Genomic DNA, 26,199 nt, shown 5'->3' with positions numbered 1-26,199 from the left:
ACGGACCACATTGGATGATCCCCAACCTTACTAGCATGCCCTGGTCATTTTTCCTCCACAGCACGCTCGAAACACGGGCCCACCCCCAAAACCGTGTGCTATTGGACACCGAATTTGCCTGAAAATGCCCCGTTCGCACTATTTCACCCGTTTGTCAACCCAAATGCCAAGAAAAATAAAATGGATCACAATGGGCTATAACACCCTGATTTGGCCAGAAAATAGCCCGTTAGCGCCGTTTTGCCCATTTGTCCTCCCAAATTGCCAGAAAAAATTAAAAGAACCATACTGGGATGATACCCAACCTCCCTGGCATGCCCCGGTTGATTTTTGGCCCAATCCATGCCCCGAACCCCGGGCCTACCCCCAAAATAGTGTGCTATAGCACATCAATTTGACCCGAAAACACCCCGTTCGAGCCGTTCTGCCCGTTTGTCCACCCAAATGGCCACGAAAAATTAAACAGACAACACGGGGATGATCCCCAACCTCCCTGGCACGCCCTGATTGATTTTTGACCCATAGAACGCCCGAACCCCGGGCCCACTCCTAAAACCGTGGGCTATTGCATACCGATTTGGCATAAAAATACCCCATTCGTGCCGTTTCACTCGTTTGTCCACCCAATTGGCCACAAAAAATTAAACGGACCATACTAGGAAAATACCCAACATCCCTGGCATGCCCCAGTTGATTTTCATCCCACAGCAAGCCCAGACCCCTGGCCCACACCAAAATCGTGGGTTATAGCACACCGATATAGGCCAAAAATGCCTCGTTCGCACTATTTTTCCAGTTTGTCCACCCAAATAGCCACAAAAAAATGATCGAAACAAACTGGGATGATCCCCAGCCTCCCTGACATACCCCGGTCGATTTTTGGCCCACAGCACGCCCAAACCCTAGGCCCATCCCCAAAGCCGTAGGCTATAGCACACCGATTTGACCCAAAAATGTCCCGTTCGCACCGCTTTTTCCATTTATCCGCACAAATGGCCACAAAAATTGAACGGACCACACTGGGATGATTCGCAACCTCTCTGGCATGCCCCGGTCAGTTTTCTCCGCACAGCACGTCCAGACCCCGGGCCCAACCCCAAAACCGTGGCCTATAGCACATCGATTTTGCCTGAAAATAATTCATTCGTGCCGTTTCTCTCATTTCTCCATCCAAATGGCCACGAAAAATTAAACAGACCACACTGGGGCAATCCTTAAACCTCCATGGCATGCTCCAGCTGATTTTCTATCCATATCACACCCGAACCCCAAGCCCACCCCCAAAACCATGGTCTATAGCATACCGATTTGGCCCAAACATGCCCCATTTGCACCGTTTCGCTTGTTTGTCCACCCAAATGGCCACAAAAAATTAAACGGACCACACTGGGACGATCCCCAACCTCCCTGACATACCCCGATCAATTTTCTGTCCATACCATGCTTGACTCTCGAGTCCACCTCCAAAACCATGGGCTATGGCACATCAATTTGGCACGAAAACAATCCGTTCGCGCCGTTTCGCTCGTTTGCTGATCCAAATAGGCATGAAAAATTAAACGGACCACACTGAGAGGATCCCCAACCTCCCTGGTAGGACACGATTGATTTTTTACCCACAGTACGCCCGGACCCCGAGCCCACCGCCAAAAGCGTGGGCTATAGCTCACCGATTTGGCCCGAAAAATGCCTCGTTCGCACCGTTTTGCCCGTTTTTCCAATGAAAAGGCCTCGAAAAATTTAACAGACCACATTGGATGATCCTTAACTTCCCTGGCATGCTATGGTCGATTTTTGACCCACAGCACACCCAGACCCTGGGCCTACCTCCAAAACCGTGGGCTATAGAACACCGATTTGGCCTGAAAACTCCCCGTTTGCACCATTTCGTCCATTTGTCCAACCAAATGGCCACAAATAATTAAATGGATGACACTGGCCAATCCCCAACCTCCCTTGCATACCCCGGTCAATTTTCAGCCCACAGCACGCCTGGATCCCGAGACCACCCCCAAAACCGTGGGCTATGGCACACCGATTTGGCCCAAAAAATGCCTTATTCTCACCGTTTCGCCCATTGGTCCACCAAAATGGCCATAAAAATGAAACGGTCCATACTGGGACGTTCTCCAACCTCCCTGGCAAGCCCCGGTCAATTTTTAGCCCACAATACATAAATTTTGCCTGAAAATGCCATGTTCACGCCGTTTCGGCCGTTTGTCCACTCAAATGGCCACGAAAAATTAAATGTCCTCACTGGAACAATCATTAACCTTCATGGTATACCCCGATCAATTTTTGGCCCACAGCACACCCGGATCCTGGGCCCACCCTCAACGTTTTGCCCGTTTGTCCATCTAAATGGTCACAAATAATTAAATGGATCATACTAGGATGATCCCCAACCTCCCTCGCACTCCCCAGTCAATTTTTGGCCTACATCACGCCCAGAACCCGAGCCCACCACCGAAACTATGGGCTATAGCACATCGAATTGGCCCACAAATGACGCGCTAGCGCTGTTTTGCCCGTTTGTCCACCCAAATGGCCACGAAAAATTAAACGGACCATACTGGATGATCCCCAACCTCCCTGTCATACCCCGGATGATTTTTGGCCCACTGCACAGCTGTACCCCGGGACCACCCCCAAAACCGTGGGCTATAGCACACCGATTTAGCCCCAAAATGCCCCGTTTGCACCATTTCACCCCTTTGTCCACCCAAATGGCAACAAAAAATTAAATAGGCCACACAGGGATGATCCCCAACCTCTTTTGCATGCTTCGGTAAATTTTTGACCTACATCACGCCTGACTAAAAAGCCCACCCCTGAAATCGTAGGCTATAGCACATCGATTTGGCAAGAAAATGCCCCGTTCATTCTATTTCGCCTGTTTGTCCACCCAAATGGCCACGAAAAATGAAACGGACCACATTGGATGATCCCCAACCTAACTAGCACGCCCCGGTCATTTTTCCTCCATAGCACATTCGAACCCCGTCCCACCCCCAAAATTGTGGGCTATTGGACACCGAATTTGCCTGAAAATTCCTCTCGTTTCTCCCATTTCTCCATCCAAATGGCCACGAAAAATTAAACGAACCACACTGGGGCAATTCTTAAACCTCCATGGCATGCCCCGCCCGATTTTCTATCCATATCACACCTGGACCACAAGCCCACCCCCAAAATCATGGTCTATAGCATATCGATTTGGCCCAAACATTCCCCGTTTGCGCCGTTTCGCTTGTTTGTCCACCTAAATGGCCACAAAAAATTAAACGGACCACACTGGGATGATCCCCAACCTCTCTGAAATACCCCGATTGATTTTCTATACACAACACGCCCGACTCTCGGGCCCACCCCCAAAACCATGGGCAACGGCACATCGATTTGCCACGAAAACAATTCATTCGCGCCGTTTCGCTCGTTTGTCGACCCAAATGGGCATGAAAAATTAAACGGACCACACTGAGAGGATCCCCAACCTCCCTGGTAGGCCACGGTAGATTGTTGGCCCACAGTACGCTCGGACCCCGAGCCCATCCCTAAAAGCGTGGGATATAGCTCACCGATTTGGCCCGAAAATGCCCCGTTCTCACTGTTTTTTCCATTTATCCGCACAAATGGCCACAAAAAATTAAACGGACCAAACTGAGATGATCCCCAACCTCTCTGGCATGCCTCGGTCAGTTTTCTCCACACAGCACGCCCAGACCCCGAGCCCAACCCCAAAACCATGGCCTATAGCACATCAATTTTGCTCGAAAATGCTCCATTCTTGCCGTTTCTCTCATTTCTCGATCCAAATGGCCACGAAAAATTAAACGGACCACACTGGGGCAATCCTTAAACCTCCATGGCATGCCCCGGCCGATTTTCTATCTATATCACACCCAGACCCCAAGCCCACCCCCAAAACCATGGTCTATAGCATACCGATTTGGCCCAAACATGCCCCTTTTGCACCGTTACGCTTGTTTGTCCACCCAAATGGCCACAAAAAATTAAACGGACCACACTGGGATGATCCCCAACGTCTCTGACATACCCCAATTGATTTTCTGTCCACAGCACGCCCGACACTCAAGCCCACCCCCAAAACCATGGGCTACGTCACATTGATTTGGCACAAAAACAATCCGTTCATGCCGTTTCGCTCGTTTGTTGACCCAAATGGGCATGAAAAATTAAACGGACCACACTGAAAGGATCCCCAACCTCCTTGGTAGGCCACGGTCGATTTTTGACCCACAGTATACTCAGACCTCGAGCCCACCGCTAAAAGCGTAGGCTATAGCTCACTGATTTGGCTCGAAAATGCCTCGTTCGCGCTGTTTTTCTAGTTTTTCCAATAAAATGGCCTCGAAAAATTAAATGGACCACACTGGCACGATCCCCAACCTCCCTAGCATACCTCGGCTGATTTTTTGCCCACAGAACGCCCGGACCCCAGGCCCAGCCCTGAGACCATGGGCTATAGCACACCAATTTGGCCCAAAAATGCCCTGTTCGTGACTTTTCGCCCGCTTGTCCACCCAAATGGCTGTGAAAAATTAAATGGACTACACTGGGACGATCGCCAACCTCCCTAGCATGCCCCGATTAATTTTTGGCTTGCATCACGCCCGACACTCAGGCCCACCCCCAAAACCATGGGCTACGACACATCGATTTGGTACGAAAACAATCCGTTCGCACCATTTCGCCCGTTTGTCCACCCAAATGTCCACAAAAAATTAAATGGACCACATTAGGATGATCCCCAACCTCCCTGGCATGCCCCGATCAATTTTTGGCCTACAGCATGCTCAGACTCGGGCCCAACCCCAAAACCGTGTGCTATGGCACACCGATTTAGCCCACAAAAGACCTGTTTGCGCCATTTCGCCCATTTGTCCACCCAAAAAGCCACGAAAAATTAAATGAACCAGACTGGGACGATTCCCAACCTCCCTAGCATGCCCCGATCAATTTTCAACTCACAGTACACCCAGACCCTGGGCCCACCACCAAAATTGTGGGCTATTGCTCACTGATTTAGCCCATAATTGCCTCGTTGGTGCTGTTTTGCCTGTTTGTCCAACCAAATGGCCACAAAAAATTAAACAGACCACACTGGGATGATCCTCAACCTCCCTGGCATGCCCCAATTGATTTTCGGCCCACAGCACGCCCGGACCCCGGGCCCACCCCTAAGACCATGGGCTATAGCACACTGATTTGACCCAAAATGCCCATTTTGCACCGTTTTGCCCATTTGTCAACCCAAATTGCCACCAATAATTAAATGGACCACACTGGGATGATCCCCAACCTCCCTGGGTCGCCCCGATCAATTTTCAGCCCGCAGCACGCCCGAACCCCGAGCCCACCCACAAAGCCATAGCCTATTGCACACCAATTTAGCCCGAACACGCCCCGTTCGCAATGTTTCGCCCATTTGTCCACCAAAATGGCCACAAAAAATTAAACGGACCACAATGGAACGGTCCCAACCTCCCTGGCATGCTCCGTTTGATATTCAGCCCACAGCACGCCCAAACTCTGAGCCCACCGCCAAAACCATGGGCAATAGCATCCCAATTTAGCCCTAAAATGCCCCGTTCGCACCGTTTTGCCCGTTTGTCCACCCACATGGCCACGAAAAATTAAATTGACCATCCTAGGATGATCCCCAACCTCCCTAGAACACCCCGATCGATTTTCGACCCACAGCACGCCCGGACCCTGGGATCACCCCCAAAACCATGGGCTATAGCACACCGATTTGGCCCAAAAATGCCCGGTTCTTGCTGTTTTTCCCATTTGTCCACCCAAATGGCCACAAAAAATAAAATGGACCACACTAGAATGATCCTCTACCTCCCTGACATGCCCCGATAGATTTTTAGCCGACCATACACCCAAACCTCGAGCTTACCTCTGAAACCGTGGGCCATAGCTTACCGATTTGACCCAAAAATGTCTCATTCATACTATTTCGCCCGTTTGTCCACCTAAATGGCCACAAAAAATTAAACAGACCACACTGGATGATCCCCAACCTCACTAGCATGCCCCGGTCAATTTTTGTCACACAGCATGCCCAGATCTTGGGCCCACCCCCAAAACCGTGGGCTATAGAACACCAATTTGGCCTGAAAACTCCCCTTTTGTCCAACCAAATTGCCATAAATAATTAAATGGACTAAACTGCGCAATCCCCAAGCTCCCTCGCACGCCCCGATCAATTTTTGGCCCACAGCACGCCTGGACCCCGAGCCCACCACCATAATCGTGGTCTATGGCACGCCGATTTGGCTTGAAAATGCCTCATTCTCACCGTTTCACCCGTTTGTCAACCAAAATAGCCACAAAAAATGAAACGGGCCACACTGGGATGATCCTCAACCTCCCTGGCATGCCTCAGTCAATTTTTGGCCCACAGCAAGCCTGTACCCCGAGCCCACCCCAAAAACCATGAGCTACAGCACATAAATTTTGCTTCAAAATTCTATGTTCACGCCGTTCCGGCCGTTTGTCCACTCAAATGGCCACGAAATATTAAACAGACCACACTAAGACAATCATTAACCTCCCTGGCATACCCCAGTCAATTTTTGGCCCATAGAACGCCCAGACCCCGGTCCTACCAAAAACCGTGGGCTGTAGCATACCGATTTGGCTCGAAAATACCCCATTCGCGCCCTTTCGCCCGTTTGTCAACCCAAATGGTCACCAAAAATTAAACGGACCACACTGATATGATCCCCAACCTCCCTGGCATGCCCCGGTCGATTTTTAGCCCACAACACGCTCGGACCCAAGGCCCACCCCCAAAACTATTTCGCCCGTTTGTCCACCCAAATGACCATGAAAAATTAAATGTACCATACTGGGACGATCATTAACCTCCCTGGAATGACCTAGTCGATTTTCGACCCATAGAACGCCCGGACCCCGAGCCCACACCAAAAACTTTGGGCTATAGCATACCAATTTGCCCCGAAAATAACCTATTCTCGTCGTTTCGCCCGTTTGTCCACCCAAATGGCCACAAAAAATTAAACAGACCATACTAGGAAAATATCCAACCTCCTTGGCATGTCCCGATCAATTTTCAACCAACAAAATTCTCGAACTCGTGTTCCACCCTCGAAACCGTGAACTATAGCACTCCGATTTGGCTCAAAACACCCCATTCATGTCGTTTTGCCCGTTTATCCTTCCAAATGGCCATGAAAAATTAAACGGACCATATTGGGTTGTCCTATAGCACGCCCGGACCCCGGGCTCACCCTTGAAACTGTGGCCTATAGCACACCGATTTGGCCCAAAGCTTCATTCATGCCGTTTTGCCCGCTTGTCCACCCAAATAGCCATGAAAAATTATACGAACCAACTGGGATGATCCCCAACCTCCCTGGCATGCCTCGGTCAATTTTTGTCCCACAGCAATCCTAGACCCAGGGCCCACCCCAGAAACCGTAGCCTATTGCACACCGATTTAGGCCGAGCGCGCCCTGTTTATGCCGTTTCGCACATTTGTCCACCCAAATGGCCACGAAAAGTTAAATGGACCACACTGGAATGATCCCAGCCTCCCTGGCATGCTCCGTTTGATTTTCAGCCCACAGCACGCCCAGACCCCGAACCCACCGCCAAAACCGTCGGAAATAGCACTCAAATTTGTCCCTAAAATGCCCCGTTCGCATTGTTTTGCCCGTTTGTCCACCCAAATGGCCACAAAATATTAAACAGAGCATCCTAGGACGATCCCCAACCTCCCTAGAACACCCCGATTGATTTTTGACCCACAACACACCCGGACCCTGGGCTCACCCCCAAAACCATGGGCTATAGCACATCGATTTGGCCCAAAAATGCCCGATTCTTGCTGTTTTTCCCATTTGTCCACCCAAATGGCCACAAAAAATTACACGAACCACACTGGGATGATCCTCTACCTCCCTGACATGCCCCGATTAATTTTTAGCCCACCGCACACCTGAATCTGAGCCTACCCCTAAAGTCGTGGTCTATATCACACCAATTTGCCTCGAAAATGCCCCGATTGCACCGTTTCACTCGTTTATCCACCCAAATGGCCACGAAAAATTAAACAGACCATATTAGGATGATCCCCAACCTTCTTGGCACGCCTCGGATGATTTTTGGCCCATAGCACGCCCGGACCGCAGGCCCACCCCCGATAATATGGGCTATAGCATACCGATTTGGCTTGAAAATGCCCTGTTCGTGCCGTTTCATCTGTTTGTCCATGTAAATGGCCACAAAAAATTAAACGGACCACACTGGGATTATCCCCAACCTCCCTACCATACCCCAATAATTTTTGGCTCAATGAACTCCCGGACCTCGGGCCCTAAAACCGTTGGCTATAGCATACCGATTTGGCCCAAAAATACCCCGTTTGCGCCGTTTCGCCCGTTTCTCCACCAAAATGTCCACAAAAAATTAAAAGGACCATAATAGGATGATCCCCAATTGCCTAGGCACGCCCCGATCGATTTTTGGCCCACAGCACGCCCGGACCCCGGGGCCACCCCTGAAACTGTGGCATATAGCACACCAATTTGCCCCTATAATGTCCCATTCGCGTCGTTCCACCCGTTTGTCCACCCAAATTGCCACGAAAAATTAAATGGACCATGCTGAGATGATCCCCAACCTCCCTGGCACGCCCTGGTGGATTTTTGACCCACAGCACACCCAAACCTCGAGCCTACCTCTGAAACTATGGGCTATAGCTTATCGATTTGACCCAAAAATGTCCCATTTGTGTCGTTTCGCCCGTTTGTCCACCCAAATGGCCACGAAAAATTAAACGGGCCACACTAGTTGATCCCCAACCTCACTGGCATACCCCGATCAATTTTTGGCACACAGAACGCTCAGACCTTGGGCCCACCCCCAAAATTGTGGGCTATGGCACACCGATTTGACTTGAAAATGCCTCGTTCTCATAGTTTCGCCCGTTTGTCCACCAAAATAGCCACAAAAAATGAAACGGGCCACACTGGGACAATCCCCAACCTCCCTAGCACACCTCAGTCAATTTTTGGCCCACAGTATGCCCGGACCCAGGGCCCACCCCCAAAACCATGAGCTACAGAACATAACTTTTTGCTTGAAAATGTCATGTTCAAGCCGTTCCGTCCGTTTGTCCACTCAAATGGCCAAGAAATATTAAACAGACCATAATGGGACAATCATTAACCTCCCTGGCATGCCCTAGCCGATTTTTGGCGCATAGCACGGCCGGACCCCGGGCCTACCCCAAAACCGTGGGCTATAGCACACCGATTTGGCTCAAAAATACCCCATTCACGTCGTTTCACCCGTTTGTCAACCCAAATGGCCACCAAAAATTAAACGGACCATACTGGGATAATCCCTAACCTCCCAGGCATGCCCCGGTCGATTTATGGCCCACAGCACGCTCGGACCCAACGCCCACCCCCAAAACTATTTTGCTCATTTGTCCACCCAAATGACCATGAAAAATTAAAAAGACCATACTGGGACGATCAATAACCTCCCTGGAATGACCTAGTCAATTTTTGACCCATAGCATGCCCGAACCCCGGGCCCACACCAAAAACTTTGGGCTATAGCATACCAATTTGCCTCGAAAATAACTCATTCTTATCGTTTCGCCCGTTTGTCCATCCAAATGGCCACGAAAAATTAAACAGACCACACTAGGACAATATCCAACCACCTTGGCTTGTCCCGATCAATTTTCAACCCACAAAACACTCGAACTCGTGTTCCACCCCCAAAACAGTGAACTATAGCACTCCGATTTGACTCGAAACACCCCATTTATGCCGTTTTGCCCGTTTGTCCTCCCAAATGGCCATGAAAAATTAAACGGACCACATTGGGTTAATCTTTAACCTCCCTGGCATGCCCCGGTCAATTTTTGGCATATAGTACGCCCGGACCCCGGGGCCACTCTCCAACCGTGGCCTATAGCACACCAATTTGGCCCGAAAATGATTTGTTCATGCCATTTCGTCCGTTTGTCCATCCAAATAGCCATGAAAAATTATACGAACAAACTGGGATGATCCCCAACCTCCCTGGCATGACCCGGTCAATTTTTGGCCCACAGCAAGCCCTGACCCAGGGCCCACCCCCAAAACCGTGGGCTATACACACTGATTTGGCCTAAAAATGTCCCGTTTATGCCGTTTCACCAATTTGTCCACCCAAATGGCCACGAAAAATTAAACAGACCACACTGGGACAATCCTCAACCTCCCTGGCATGCCCCGGTCGATTGTTGGTCCGCGGCACACTCGGACCTTGGGCCCACCCCCAAAACTGTGGGTTTTAGCACTCCAATTTGGCTCGAAAATACCCCGTTTGCACCGTTTCACCCGTTTGTCCACCCAAGTGGCCATAAAAAATTAAATGAACCACAGTGAGATGATCCCCAACCACTCTGGCATGCCCCGATCGATTTTTAGACCATAGCATGCCCGAAGCCCATGCCCACCCCCGAAACCATGGGATATAGCACACTGATTTAGCCTAAAAATGCTCTGTTCGTGCCATTTCGACTGTTTGTTCACACAAATGGCATCGGAAAATTAAAGGGACCACACTAGGATGATCCCCAATTTGACCCACAACGGCTAGGACCCCAGGTCCACCCCCAAAACTATGGGCTATAACACACCGATTTGGCCCAAAAAAGCCCCGTTCACGTCGTTTCGCCCGTTTGTCCACCCAAATAGCCACAAAAAATTAAACGTACCACATTGGGATGATCCCCAACCTCCCTAGCATGCCCCGATCAATTTTTGGGCCACAGCTCGCTCGGATCCTGGGCTCACCCCTGAAATCGTGAGCTATAACACACTAATTTGGTCCGAAAATGCCCCGTTCGTGCCGTTTCGCCCGTTTTTCCACCAAAATAGCCACGAAAAATTAAACGGACCACACTAGGATGATTCCAAACCTCCCACGCATGCCCCGGTCAATTTTTGGCTCATAGCATGCCCATACCCTGGGCCCACCCCTAAAACCGTGGGTTATAGCACAACAATTTGACCTGAAAACTCCCCATTTGCGCTATGTCGCCCGTTTGTCCACCCAAATGGCCACGAAAAATTAAACGAACCATACTGGGATGATCCCCAACCTCCCTGGCATGCCCCAGTTGATTTTCGGTACACCGCACGCCCGGACCCCGAGCCTACCCCCAAAGCCGTCGGCTATAGCACACCAATTTGGCCCAAAAATGCCCCATTTGCACCGTTTCGCACGTTTGTACACCCCAAATGGCCACGAAAAATTAAACGGACCATATTAGGATGAGCTACAATCTCCCTGGCATGCTCCAATTATTTTTTGGCCCACAATACACCCAGACCCTAAGCCCACCCATAAAACTGTGGGCTATAGCACATCGATTTGGCCCGAAAATACCCCATTCGTGTCGTTTTGCTAGTTAGTCCGCACAAATGGCCACAAAAAATTAAACAGACCACACTCGGATGATTTCTAACCTCACTGGCATACCCTGATCGATTTTTAGCCCTCCGCACACCCGAACCCCAGGCCCACCCCTGAAACCGTAGGATATAACACACCAATTTTTGCCCAAAAATGCCCCGTTCGCGCCGTTTCACCAGTTTGTCCACCCAAATAGCCACGAAAAATTAAAAAGACCACACTGGGATGATCCCCAACCTTCCTGGCATGCTCCAATCGATTTTGCCCAAAAATGCCCGTGTGTCCATCCAAATGGCGACAAAACAATAAACGAAACACACTGGGACGGTCCCCAACCTCCCTGGCATGCCTCAGTCGATTTTTGGCCTACAGGACACTCGGACCCTGGGCCCACCCCTAAAACCGTGGGCTATAGCACACCGATTTGGCTCAAAAATGCCTCGTTCGCGCCGTTTGTCCCGTTTGTCCAGCCAAATGGCCACGAAAAATTAAACGGATAACACTGGGATGATCCCCAACCTCCCTGGCATTCCCCAGTCAGTTTTTGGCCCACATCAAGCCCGAACCCTAGCACAACCCCAAAATCCTGGGCTATAGCACATCAATTTGACCCAAAAATGCCCCATTTGCGCCGTTTCGCCCGTTTCTTCACCCAAATGGCCAGAAAAAATTAAACGAACCATACTGGGATGATCCGCAACCTCCCTGGTATGTTCCAATTGATTTTTGGCCCACAGCATGCCCAGAACCCTGGCCAACCTCTGAAACTGTGGGCTATAGCATACCGATTTGGCCCAAAAATGCCCTGTTCGCGCATTTTCCCCCGTTTGTCCATCCAAATAGCCACAAAAAATTAAACGGACCACACTGGGAGGATCCCCAACCTTCCTAGCACGCCCTAAAAGATTTTTGGCCCACAGCACGCCTGAACCCTCGGCCCACCCCCAAAATCGTGAGCCATAGCACACCAATTTCTCCCGAAAATGCCTCGTTCTCTCGTTTGTCCACCGAAATGGCAAAGAAAAATTAAACAGATCACACTGGGATGATTTCCAACCTCCATGGCATACCCCGATCGATTTTTGGCACACAGAATGCCTGGGCCCACCCCTGAAACCGTGGGCTATAGGACACCGATTTTGCTAAAAAATATCCCATTCACGACGTTTAACCCGTTTGTCCACCCAAATATCAACGAAAGATTAAACGGACCACACTGGGATGATCCCCAACCTCCCTAGCACGTCCCGATCAATTTTAGGTCCATAGCACGCCCAGACCCCTGGCCCACCCCCAAAACCGTGGGCAATAGCACACCAATTTGGCCTAAAAACTCCTCGTTCGCTCCGTTTCTCCCATTTGTCCACCCAAATGGCCACGAAAAATTAAATACACAACACTGAAATGATCCCCAAGCTCCCTGGCATACCCCGATCGATATTTTTCCCACAGCACGCCCGGACCCCGAGCCCACCCCCAAAAGCGTGGGCTATAGCACATTGATTTGGCCCAAACACGCACCGTTCACAGCGTTACACCCATTTTTCCAGCCAAATGGCCATGAAAAATTAAAAGAACCACACTGGGACGATCCCCAACCTCCCTGACATTCCCCAATCGATTTTTTGACCACAACACGCTCGAAACACCAACCCACCCCCCAAACCGTGGGTTATAGCATACCGATTTTAACTGAAAATGTGTCGTTCGCTCAGTTTTTCCTGTTTATCCACCCAAATGGCCACGAAAAATTAAATGGATCACACTAGTACGATCCCCAACCTCCCTGGTACGCCAAGATCGATTTTTAACTTACAGCACGCCCGGACCCCGGGCTCACCCTCAAAACCGTGGGCTATAGCACACCGATTTTGTCCAAAAATGCCCCGTTCTTGCCGTTTTGCCCGTTTGTATACACAAATGGCCACGAAAAATTAAACGGACCACACTGGAACGTTCCCCCAACTCCATGGCATGCCCCCATCGATTTTTAGCGCACAGCACACCCGGACCCAGCGCACCCCCAAAATCGTGGGGTATAGCACACCGGCTTGAAAATGCCTAGATCGCACCATTTTGCTCGTTTGTCCAACCAAATGGCCACGAAAAATTAAACGAACCACACTGGGATGATCCCCAACTTCCCTGGCACGGCCCATTCGATTATTGGCCTACAGTATGCCAGGAACGCAGGCCCACCCCCAAAACCGCAGGCTATAACATAACGATTTGGCCCAAAAATACCCCGTTCGCATCGTTTTTCCTGTTTGTCCACCAAAATGGCCATATAAAATTAAACGGACCATACTGGGATGATCCACAGTCTCTCTGGCATGCCTCAATTGTTTTTTGGATCACTGAACGCCTGAACCCCGGGCCCACCCTCAAAATCGTAGGCTAGAGCACACCGATTTGGCCCGAAAATGCCCCGTTAGTGACAATTTTACCTGTTTGTCCACCCAAATGGCCATGAAATATTAAACTGATCACACTGGGACAATCCCCAACACCCTAGCATTCCCCGATCAATTTTCAGCCTTCAGCATACCCGGACCCCGAGCCCACCCTCGAAACCGTGTGCTATAGCACATCGATTTGGGTCGAAACACCCCATTCATGCCGTTTTGTCCGTTTGTCCTCCCAAATGGCCATGAAAAATTAAACGGACCACATTAGGTTGATCTTTAACCTCCCTGGCATGCCCCGATCAATTTTTAGCCTATACCACGCTCGGACCCCGAGACCACCCTCAAAACCGTGGCCTATAGCACACTGATTTGGCCTGAAAATGCTTCATTCATGTCATTTCACCCGTTTGTCCATCCAAATAGCCATGAAAAATTATACGAACCAACTGGGATGATCCCCAACCTCCCTAGCATGACCCGGTCAATTTTCGTCCCACAGCAAGCCCGGACCCAGGTCCCACCCCCAAAACAGTGGGCTATACACACTAATTTGGCCTTAAAATGTCTCGTTCATGCTGTTTCACCAATTTGTCCACCCAAATGGCCACGAAAAATTAAACGGACCACACTGGGATGATCCACAACCTCCCTGGCATGTCCCGATCAATTGTTGGTCCGCGGCACACTCGGACCCCAGGCCCACCCCTAAAACTGTGGGCTCTAGCATTTCGATTTGGCTCTAAAATACCCCGTTTGCACCGTTTGACCCGTTTGTCTACCCAAGTGGCCACAAAAAATTAAATGAACCATACTGGGATGATCCCCAACCACTCTGGCATGCCCCGATCGATTTTTAGACCATAGCATGCCCGACCCCCGGGCCCACCCCTGAAACCGTGGGATATAGCGCACTGATTTTGCCCAAAAATGCTCCGTTTGCGCCGTTTCGACTGTTTGTTCACACAAATGGCCTCGAAAAATTAAAGGGACCACACTAGGATGATCCCCAACGTACCTGTTATGCCCCGGTCAATTTTTGAGCCACAACAGCCTGGACCCCAGGTCCACCCCCAAAACTGTGGGCTATAGCACACCGATTTGGCCCAAAAAAGCCCCGTTCACGCCGTTTTGCTCATTTGTCCACCCAAATAGTCACAAAAAATAAAACGTACCACATTGGGATGATCCCCGACCTCCCTAGAACGCCTCGATCAATTTTTGGGCCACAGCTCGCTCGGATCCCGGGCTCACCTCCAAAACCGTTGGCTATAACACACTAATTTGGCTCGAAAATGCCCCGTTCGTGCCGTTTCACCCGTTTGTCCACCAAAATAGCCACGAAAAATTAAATGAGCCACACTAGAAAGATTCCCAACCTCCCACGCATGCCCCAGTCGATTTTTGGCTCACAACATGCCCATACCCCTGGCCCAACCCTAAAATCGTGGGCTATAGCACAACAATTTAACCTGAAAACTCCCCATTTGCGCCATTTCGCCCATTTGTCCACCCAAATGGCCAGGAAAAATTAAACGAACCATACTGGGACGATCCCCAACCCTCCTGGCATGCCCCAGTTGATTTTTGGCACACAGCACACCCGGACCCCGAGCCCACCCCCAAAGTCGTGGTCTATAGCACACCAATTTGGCCCGAAAATGCCCCATTCGCGTCGTTTCGCACGTTTGTCCACCCTAAATGGCCACAAAAAATTAAACGGACCATACTAGGACGATCTACAACCTCCCTGGCATGCTCCAATTAATTTTTGGCCCACAGTACACCCAGACCCTGGGCCCACCCATGAAACTGTGGGCTATAGCACATCCATTTGGCCCGAAAATACCCCGTTCGTGCCGTTTCGCCAGTTAGTCCGTATAAATGGCCACGAAAAATTAAACAGACCACACTGAGATTATTTCTAACCTCACTGGCATACCCCGATCGATTTTTGGCCTACCGCACACCCGAACCCCAGGCCCACCCCTGAAACCGTAGGATATAGCACACCGATTTTACCTAAAAATGCCACGTTCGCACCATTTCGCCAGTTTGTCACCTAAATGGCCACGAAAAATTAAACAGACCACACTGGGATAATCCCCAACTTCCCTGGCACGCCCCATTCACTTATTGGCCCATAGTACGCTAGGAACGCAGGCCCACCCCCGAAACCGCAGGCTATAACATACCGATTTGGCCCAAAAATACTCCGTTCGCATCGTTTTGCCTGTTTGTCCACCAAAATGGCCACGAAAAATTAAATGGACCATACTGGGATAATCCGCAGTCTCTATGGCATGCCCCAATTGATTTTTGGAACACTGAACGCCTGAACCCCGGGCCCACCCTCAAAACCGTGGGCTAGATCACACCGATTTGGCCCGAAAATGCCCCGTTAGTGACGATTTTGCCCGTTTGTCCACCCAAATGGCCATGAAATATTAAACTGACCATACTGGGACAATCCCCACACCTTAGCATTCCCCGATCAATTTTCATCCTTCAGCATGCCCGGACCCCGAGCCCACCCTCGAAACCGTGGGCTATAGCACACCGATTTGGCCTTAAAATGCCCCGTTCACGCCCTTTCGACTGTTTGTCCACAGAAATGGCCATAAAAAATTAAAGGAACCACACTAGGATGATGCCCAACCTCCCTTGCACGCCCCGGTTGATTTTTGACCCACAACACGCTTGGGCCCCCGGTCCACCCCCAAAACTGTGGGCTATAGCACACCTATTTGGCCTAAAAAAGTCTTGTTCGTGTTGTTTCGCTCGTTTGTCCAACCAAATAGCCATAAAAAATTATACGGACCACACTGGGATGATCCTCAACCCCCCTCGCAGCCCCCGATCGATTTAAGGCCCATGTGACGCCCAGACCCTGAGCCCACCCCCAAAACCATGGGCTATAGCACCCCAATTTGACCCGAAAATGCCCCATTTGTGCCATTTTGCCCGTTCGTCCACCCAAATAGCCATGAAAAATTAAACGGACCACACAAGGATACTCTCCAACCTCTCTGGCATGCCCCCAACCAATTTTCTGCCGACAGCACGGCTAGACCTCGTGCCCACCCCCTAAACCAGGGGCTATAGCACATCGATTTGGCTTGAAAATTACCCGTTTATGCCATTTCGCTAGTTTTTCCACCCAAATAGCCACGAAAAATTAAACGGACCATACAGGGATGACCCTCAACCTCCCTGGCATACCCTGATTAATTTTCAGTCCACAGGACACCCGAACCCCAGGCCCACCCTCGAAACAGTGGGCTATAGCAAACCGATTTGGCCGAAAAATGCGCCGTTCGCACCGTTTTGCCCGTTTGTCCACCCTAAATGGCCACAAAAAATTAAACGGACCACACTGGGACGATCCACAACCTCTTTGGCACCCCCAATAAATTTTTGGCCCACAGCACGCCCGGACACTGGGCCCACCCCTGAAACTGTGAGCTATAGCACATCGATTTAGCCCAAGAAAACCCCGTTCCCACCGTTTCGCCAGTTAGTCAGCCCAAATGGCCACAAAAAATTAAACAGACCACATTAGGATGATCCCAAACCTCCCTGGCATGCCTCGATCAATTTTTGACGAATAGCACTCCCGGACCCCTAGCCCACCCCTAAAATCGTGGGCTGTAGCACACCGATTCAGCCCAAAAATGCCCCATTCGTGCTGTTTTGCCTGTTTGTCCACCCAAATGGCCATAAAATATTAAACGAACCATACTGGGATGATACCCAACCTCCCTAGCATGCCCCAATCAATTTTAGGCCCACAGCACTCCCGAGCCCACCCCCAAATCATGGGCTATAGCACACTAATTTGGCCAAAAAATGCCCGTTCGTGCCGTTTTGCCTTCTTGTCCACCCAAATGGCTACAAAAAAATAAACGGAACACACTAGAAAGATCCCCAACCTCCCTGGCATGCCCCGATCAATTTTTGGCCCACATCACGCCCGGACCCCAGGCCCATCCCTAAAACCGTGGGTTATAGCGCACCGATTTGGCCCAAAAATGCCCCGTGTGTGCCGTTTCGCAAGTTGGTCCACCTAAATGGCCACGAAAAATTAAACGGACCACAATGAGATAATCCCTAACCTCCCTGGCATGTCCCGATCAATTTTTGGCCCTCAGCACGCCCGGACCTCGAGCCCACCCCCAAAACCGTGGCTATAGCTCACCGATTTGGCCTAAAATTCTCCATTTGCGTTGTTTCGCCCGTTTAGCCATCCAAATAGCCACGAGAAATTAAACGGACCACACTAGGATGATCCCCAACCTCCCTGGCACGCCCCGGTCAATTTTTAGCCCATAGTACATCCGGACACCGAGTTCACCCCCAAAAAAGTAGGCTATAGCACACCGATTTGACCCAGAAATGACCCATTCATGCCGTTTCGCTCATTTGTCCACCTAAATGGTGACAAAAAATTAAACGAACCACACTGAATGTTCCCATACCTCCCTGACATGCCTCGGTTATTTTTTAGCCCACTGCAAACCCAAACCTAGGCCCACCCCTAAAATCATGTGCTATAGCACAACGATTTGGCTCAAAAAAGCCTCGATCGCACCGTTTCGCCCGTTTGTCCACCTAAATGGCCATTAGAAATTAATCGGACCACACTGGGATGATCCCCAACTTCCCTAACATGACTCGATCGATTTTTGGCCCACAGCATACCCGAAATGCAGGCCCACCCCCGAAACCGCAGGCTATAGCATACCGATTTGGCTCGAAAATGCCCCGATCACGTCGTTTTGCCGGTTTGTCCACCTAACTGGCCACGAAAAATCAAACGGACCACACTGAGACAATCCACAACCTCCTTGGCACGCCCCAGTTAATTTTTGGCCCATAATACGTCGGACCCCGAGCCCACCCCTGAAATTGTGGGCTATAGCACATCGATTTGGCCCAAAAATACTCCGTTCCCACCGTTTCGACAGTTATTCCTCCCAAATGGCCACGAAAAATTAAACAAATCACACTGGGATGATCCCCAACCTCCCTGGCTCGTCCCGGTCAATTTTTGATGAACAGCACACCCGGACCCCTGGCCCACCCCTAAAATCGTGGGCTGTAGCACACCGATTCAGCCCAAAAATGTCTCGTTCGTGCTGTTTTGCCCGTTTGTCAACCCAAATAACCACAAAAAATTAATTGAATCACACTGGGATGATACTCAACCTCCCTGGCATGCCCCGATCAATTTTAAGCCGACAGAACTCCCGGGCCCACCCCTAAAACCATGGGCTATACCACACCGATTTGGCCAAAAAATGCCCCGTTCGTGTCGTTTTTCCCGTTTCTCCACCCAAATGGCTACAAAAAAAATAGACGAAATAGACTGGGACGATCCCCAACCTCCCTGGCATGCCCCGATCAGCTTTTCACCCACAGCACGCCCAGACCCCGGGCCCATCCCTAAAATCGTGGGCTATAGCGCACCGATTTGGCCCAAAAACACCCCGTGTGTGCTGTTTCACAAGTTGGTCCACCCAAATGGCCATGAAAAATTAAACAGACCACACTGAGATAATCCCCAACCTCCCTGGCATGCCGAACTAAATTTTTGGCCCTCATCAAGCTCGAACCTCGGGCCCACCCCCAAAATCGTGGCTATAGCTCACCGATTAGGCCAAAAATGCCCCGTTTGCATCGTTTCGCCCGTTTGGCCACCCAAATAGCCACGAAAAATTAAACGGACCACACTAAGACGATCCCCAACCTGCCTGGCACGCCCCAGTCAATTTTTGGCCCACAACGCCGGACCACCGAGCTCACCCCCAAAACCGTAGGCTATAGCACATTTATTTGACTCAAAAATGACCCGTTCGTGCCGTTTCGCCCGTTTGTCCACCTAAATTGCCATGAAAAATTAAATGAACCACACTGGATATTCCCCTACCTCCCTGACATGCTCCGATCATTTTTTATCCCACTACACACCCGGACTCAGTCCCACCCCAAAAATCTTGGGCTATAGCACACCGATTTGGCTCAAAAATGCCTCGATCGCACCATTTCGCCCGTTTGTCCACCCAAATAGCGATGAAAATTAAACGGACCACACAGGTTTGATCCCATACTTCCCTGGCATGACCCAGTCAATTTTTGGCCCATAGCACAGTCGGACCGCAGGTCTACCCTTGAAACCGCAGGCTATAGCTACCGATTTGGCCCAAAAATTCCCCGTTCACGTCGTTTCGCCCATTTGTCCACCTAACTGGCCACAAAAAATTAAACGGACCATACTAGGATAATCCGCAACCTCTCTGGCATACCTCGGTCAATTTTTGGCTCACATAATGCCAAGACCCATAGCCCACCCCCGAAACCGTGGGCTATAGCACGCCGATTTGGCCTAAAAATTCCCCGTTAGCACCGTTACCCCCGTTTGTCCACCCAAATGGCCATGAAAAATTAAACGAACCATACTGGGATAACCCTCAACCTCCTAGGGATACATCGATCGATTTTTGGCCCACAACACGCCATGACCCCGGGCCTACCCCTGAAATCATGGGTTATAGCACACTAATTTGGCCATAAAATGCCCCGTTCGTGCTGTTTCACCCGTTTGTCCACTCAAATGGGTACGGAAAATTAAACAGACCATACTGAGATGACCCCCAACCTCCCTGGCACGTCCCGATTGATTTTTGGCCCACAGCACACCCGAACCTCATGCCCACCCTCGAAACCGTGGTATATAGCACACCAATTTTACCCGAAAATGCCCCATTCAAATTGTTTCGCCCGTTTGTCCACCTTAATGGCCACGAAAAATTAAATGGACCACACTGGATGATCCCCAACCTCCTTGACATGCTTCGGTCAATTTTTGGCCCATAGAATGCTCGGACCCCTGGTCCACCCATAAAATCATGGGCTATAGCACACCGATTTGGCTTGAAAACTCCCCGTTCGTATCATTTCACCCATTTGTCCACCCAAATGGCCACAAATAAATAAAAGGACCACACTGGGACAATCATTAACCCCCTGGCATACCCCAGCCAATTTTTGACCCATAGAACGCCTGAACCCCGAGCCCACCCCCAAAACCGTGGGCTATAGCACATTGATTTGGCCCGAAAATACCCCGTTCTCGCTGTTTCACCAGTTTATCCACCCAAATGTCCACAAAGAATTAAACTGACAACACTGGGATGATCCCCAACCTCCCTGGCATACCCCGATTAATTTTTGACCCACAGCACGCCCGTACCCTGGGCCCACCTCTGAAACCGTGGGCAATAGCACAACAATATGCCCCAAAAAATATCTCGTTCATGCCGTTTCATCCGTTTGTCCACCCAAATGACCACAAAAAAATTAAAAGGACTACACTGGAATGATTCTTAAACCCCTGGCACGCCTTAATCGATTTTTATCCCACAGCACACCCAGACCCCGAGCCCACCCCCAAAACTGTTGGTTATAGCACACCGATTTAGCCCAAAAATGCCCCATTTGGGCCGTTTTGCCCATTTGTCCACCCAAATGGCCACAAAAAATTAAACAAACCATACTAGGATGATCTCCAACCTCCCTGGCATGCCTCGGTCATGTTTCGGCCCACAGAACGCTCTTACTCAAGGCCCACGCCCAAAACCGTGGGCTATAGCACTCCCATTTGGCTTGAAAACACCCCGTTTGTGTCGTTTTGCCCGTTTGTCCTCCCCAATGGCCACAAAAAATTAAACGGACCACACTGAGATGATCTTTAACCTCCCTGGCATACCCCAATTATTTTTTGGCTTATAGCACGCCTAGACCCCCGGCCCATCCTTGAAACCGTGGTTTGCACACCGATTTGGAGCAAAAATGCTCCGTTCCTACCGTTTTGCCCGTTTGTCCACCTAAATAGCCATGAAAAATAATACGGACCACACTGGGACGATCCCCAACCTCCCTGAGTTGCACTAGTCGATTTTCACCCCACAGCACACCCGAACCCCGAGCCCACCCCCAAAGCCGTGGGCTATACACAATGATTTAGTCCGAAAATACCCCGTTCACGCTGTTTCGCCTCGCTTATCCACCTAAATGGCCACAAAAAATTAAACTGACCACACTGGGACAATCTCCAACCGTTTTGGCACACCACGATTGATTTTTTACCTACAGCACGCACGGACCCCGGGCCTACCCCCAAACCTGTGGGCTATAACACACCGATTTAGCTTGAAAATGCCTCGTTCGCACCGTTTCTCCCATTTGTCCACCCAAATGGCCATAAAAAATTAAACAGACCACACTGGGATGATCCTCAACCTCCCTGGCAAGCCCCAGTTGATTTTTTGCCCACAACATGCTCGGACCCTGGGCCCACCCCCGAAACCGTGGGCTATAGCTCACCGACTTGGCTCAAAAATGCCCCGTTCGCGCTGTTTCGACTGTTCGTCCAATCAAATGGCCACAAATAATTAACGAAACCACCCTAGGATGATCCCCAACCTCCCTAGCACGCCACAGTCAATTTTCAACCCACAGCACGCCCGGACCCTAGGTCCACCCCCAAAACCGTGGGCTAAAGCACACCGATTTGTCCTAAAAAAAGCCCCGTTCGTTGTTTCACCCGTTTCCCCAACCCCTATAGAAACCCCCAATCGATTTTTGGCCCACAGCACGCCCAAACCTCGAGCCCACCCCCAAAACCATGGGCTATAGCACACCAATTTGGTCGAAAAATACCCCGTTGACGCCGTTTCAGCTGTTTGTCCACCCAAATAGCCACAAAAAATTAAACGGACCACACTAGGACGCTCTCCAACCTCCTTGGCATGCCCCCAATTGATTTTTGGCCCACAGTATGCCTAGACCCCGGGCCCACCCCCAAAACCGTGGGCTATAGCACACAAATTTAGCACAAAAATTCCTCATTTACGCCATTTCGCCCGTTTATCCATCCAAATTGCCACAAAAACTTAAATGGACCATACAGGGATAATCTTCAACCTCCCTGACATGCCCCGGTTGATTTTCGACCATCAGCACACTCAAACCCCGGGCCCACCCCCAAAATCGTAGGCTATAGCACACTGATTTGGCCCGAAAATACCCCATTCACACCGTTTTACCTATTTGTCCAAACAAATGACCAGGAAAAGTCAAAGAGACCACACTGGATGACCCCCAACCTCCTTAGCATGCCCCGATCAATTTTAGGCACATTGCACGCCCGTATCATGGGCCCACCACCAAAACCATAGGATATAGGACAACGATTTGGCCCAAAATTGCCCCATTCGTGCCGTTTCGCCTGTTTGTCCACCCAAATGGCCAGGAAAAATTAAACGAACCACACTGGGATGATACCCTGCCCCCCTGGCATGCCTCTATCGACTTTCCTCCCACAACACACCTGAACCCTAGGCCTACCCCCAAAACTATGGGCTATAGCAAACCAATTTAGCCCGAAAATTCCCCGTTTGCACCAATTCGCCCGCTTGTCCACCTAAACTGCCATGAAAAATAATACGGACCATACTGGGATGATCCCCAACCACCCTGGCATGCACCAGTCAATTTTCAGCCCACAACATGCCCGGACACAGAGCTCACCCCCAAAACCGTAGGCTATAGCACATCGATTTGACCTGAAAATGACCCGTTCGTGCCGTTTCGCCCGTTTGTCCACCTAAATGGCCATGAAAAATTAAACGAACTACACTGGATATTCCCCTACTTCACTTACATGCCCCGATCATTTTTTAACCCACTACACACCCGGACCCAGGCCCACCCCAAAAATCGTGGGCTATAGCACACCTATTTGGCTCAAAAATGCCTCGATCGCACCGTTTCACCCGTTTGTCCACCCAAATAGCCATGAAAATTAAACGGACCACACAGGGATGATCCCCAAATTTCCTGGCATGACCTGGTCAATTTTTGGCCCACAGCACATCCGGACCGCAGGTCTACCCCCAAAACTGCAGGCTATAGCTACAGATTTGGCCCGAAAATGCCCCGTTCACGTCGTTTCACCCGTTTGTCCACCTAACAGGCCACAAAAAATTAAACGGACCACACTGGGATAATCCAAAATATCCCTGACATGCCCCGGTCAATTTTTGGCTCACAGAATGCCAAGACCCTGAGCCCACCCCCGAAACCGTGGGCTATAGCACACCGATTTGGCCTAAAAAGTCCTCGTTAGCGCCGTTTCGCCCGTTTGTCCACCCAAATGGCCATGAAAAATTAAATGGACCATACTGGGATAATCCCCAACCTCCTAGGCATTCCTCGATCAATTTTTTTGCCCACAACACGCCCTGACCCCAGGCCTACCCCTAAAAGCATGGGTTATAGCACACTAATTTGGCCATAAAATGCCCTGTTCGTACCATTTCACCCGTTCGTCCACTCAGATGGCTACAAAAAATTAAATGGACCATACTGAGATGATCCCCAACCTCCCTGGCATGCCCCGATTGATTTTTGGTCCACAACACACCCGAACCTCATGCCCACCCTCGAAACTGTGGGCTATAGCACACCGATTTGACCCGAAAATGCCCCATTCAAGCTGTTTCGCCCGTTCTTCCACCTCTATGGCCACAAGAAATTAAATGGACCACACTGGATGATCCCTAACCTCCTTGACATGCTTCGATCAATTTTTGGCCCACAGAATGCTCGGACCCCAGGCCCACCCACAAAACAGTGGGCTATAGCACACCTATTTGACTTGAAAACTCCCCGTTCGCATCATTTCACCCATTTGTCCACCCAAATGACCACAAATAAATAAACGTACCACACTGGGACAATTATTAACCTCCCTGGCATGCCCCAGCTGATTTTTGACCCATAGCACGCCCGAACCCCGAGTCCACCCCAAAACCATGGGCTATAGCACATTGATTTGGGCTGAAAATACCCCGTTCGCGCTGTTTCGCCTGTTTGTCCACCCAAATATCCACAAAGAATTAAACTGGTAACACGGGGATGATCCCCAACCTCCCTGGCATACCCTGGTTAATATTTGGCCTACATCACGCCCGTACCCTGGATCCACCTCTGAAACCGTGGGCTATAGCACAACAATATGGCCCAAAAAATGTCCCGTTTATGCCGTTTCATCCGTTTGTCCACCCAAATTGCCACAACAAATTAAAAGGACCAAACTGGAATAATTCTTAACCCCCCTGGCACGCCTCAGTCAATTTTTGGCCCACAGCACACCCGAACCCCGAGCCCACCACTAAAACCATTGGTTATAGCACACCGATTTGGCCCAAAAATGCCCCATTTGGGCAGTTTTGCCCGTTTATCCACCCAAATGGCCACAAAAAATTAAACAAACCACATTAGGATGATCTCCAACCTCCCTGACATGTCCCGGTCAATTTTCAGCCCACAGAACGCTCGTACTCAAGGCCCACCCCCAAAACCGTGGGCTATAGCACTCCCATTTGGCTTGAAAACACCCAGTTCGTGCCGTTTTGCCAGTTTGTCCTACCAAATGGCTACAAAAAATTAAACGGACCACTCTGAGATGATCTTTAACCTCCCTAGTATGCCCCGATTGTTTTTTGGCTTATAGCACGCCTTGACCCTCGGCCCACCCTTGAAACCGTGGCCAATAGCACACCGATTTGGAAAAAAAATGTTCCGTTCATGCCGTTTTGCCCATTTGTCCACCTAAATAGCCATGAAAAATAATACGGACCACACTGGGACGATCCCCAACCTCCCTAGGTTGCACCAGTCAATTTTCAGCCTACAGCACGCCCGGACCCCGAGCCCACCCCCAAAGCCGTAGGCTATACACAATGATTTGGTCCGAAAATACCTCGTTCATGCTGTTTCGCCCCGTTTATCCACCCAAATGGCCACAAAGAATTAAACGGACCACACTGGGACAATCTCCAACCCTTTTAGCATGCCATGATAATTTTTGGCCTACAGCACGCACGGACGCCGGGCCTACCCCCAAACCTATGGGCTATAGCACACCGATTTAGCTTGAAAATGCCCCGTTCGCACCGTTTCTCCCATTTGTCCACCCAAATGGCCATAAAAAATTAAATGAACCACACTGGGATGATCCCCAACCTCCTTGGCATGCCGCAGTTAATTTTTGGCCCACAACACGCCCGGACCCTGGGCCCACCCCCGAAACCGTGGTCTATAGCTCATCGATTTGGCTCAAAATACCCCGTTCAAGCTGTTTCGACTGTTCGTCCACACAAACAGCCACAAAATATTAAAGAAACCACACTAGGATGATCCCCAACCTCCCTTGCATGCCACGGTCGATTTTCAACCCACAGAACGCACG

Source organism: Capsicum annuum, chromosome 9, assembly GCF_002878395.1.
Source record: "Capsicum annuum cultivar UCD-10X-F1 chromosome 9, UCD10Xv1.1, whole genome shotgun sequence".
Taxonomy (NCBI): domain Eukaryota; kingdom Viridiplantae; phylum Streptophyta; class Magnoliopsida; order Solanales; family Solanaceae; genus Capsicum; species Capsicum annuum.
This window is presented reverse-complemented; position numbering follows the sequence as displayed.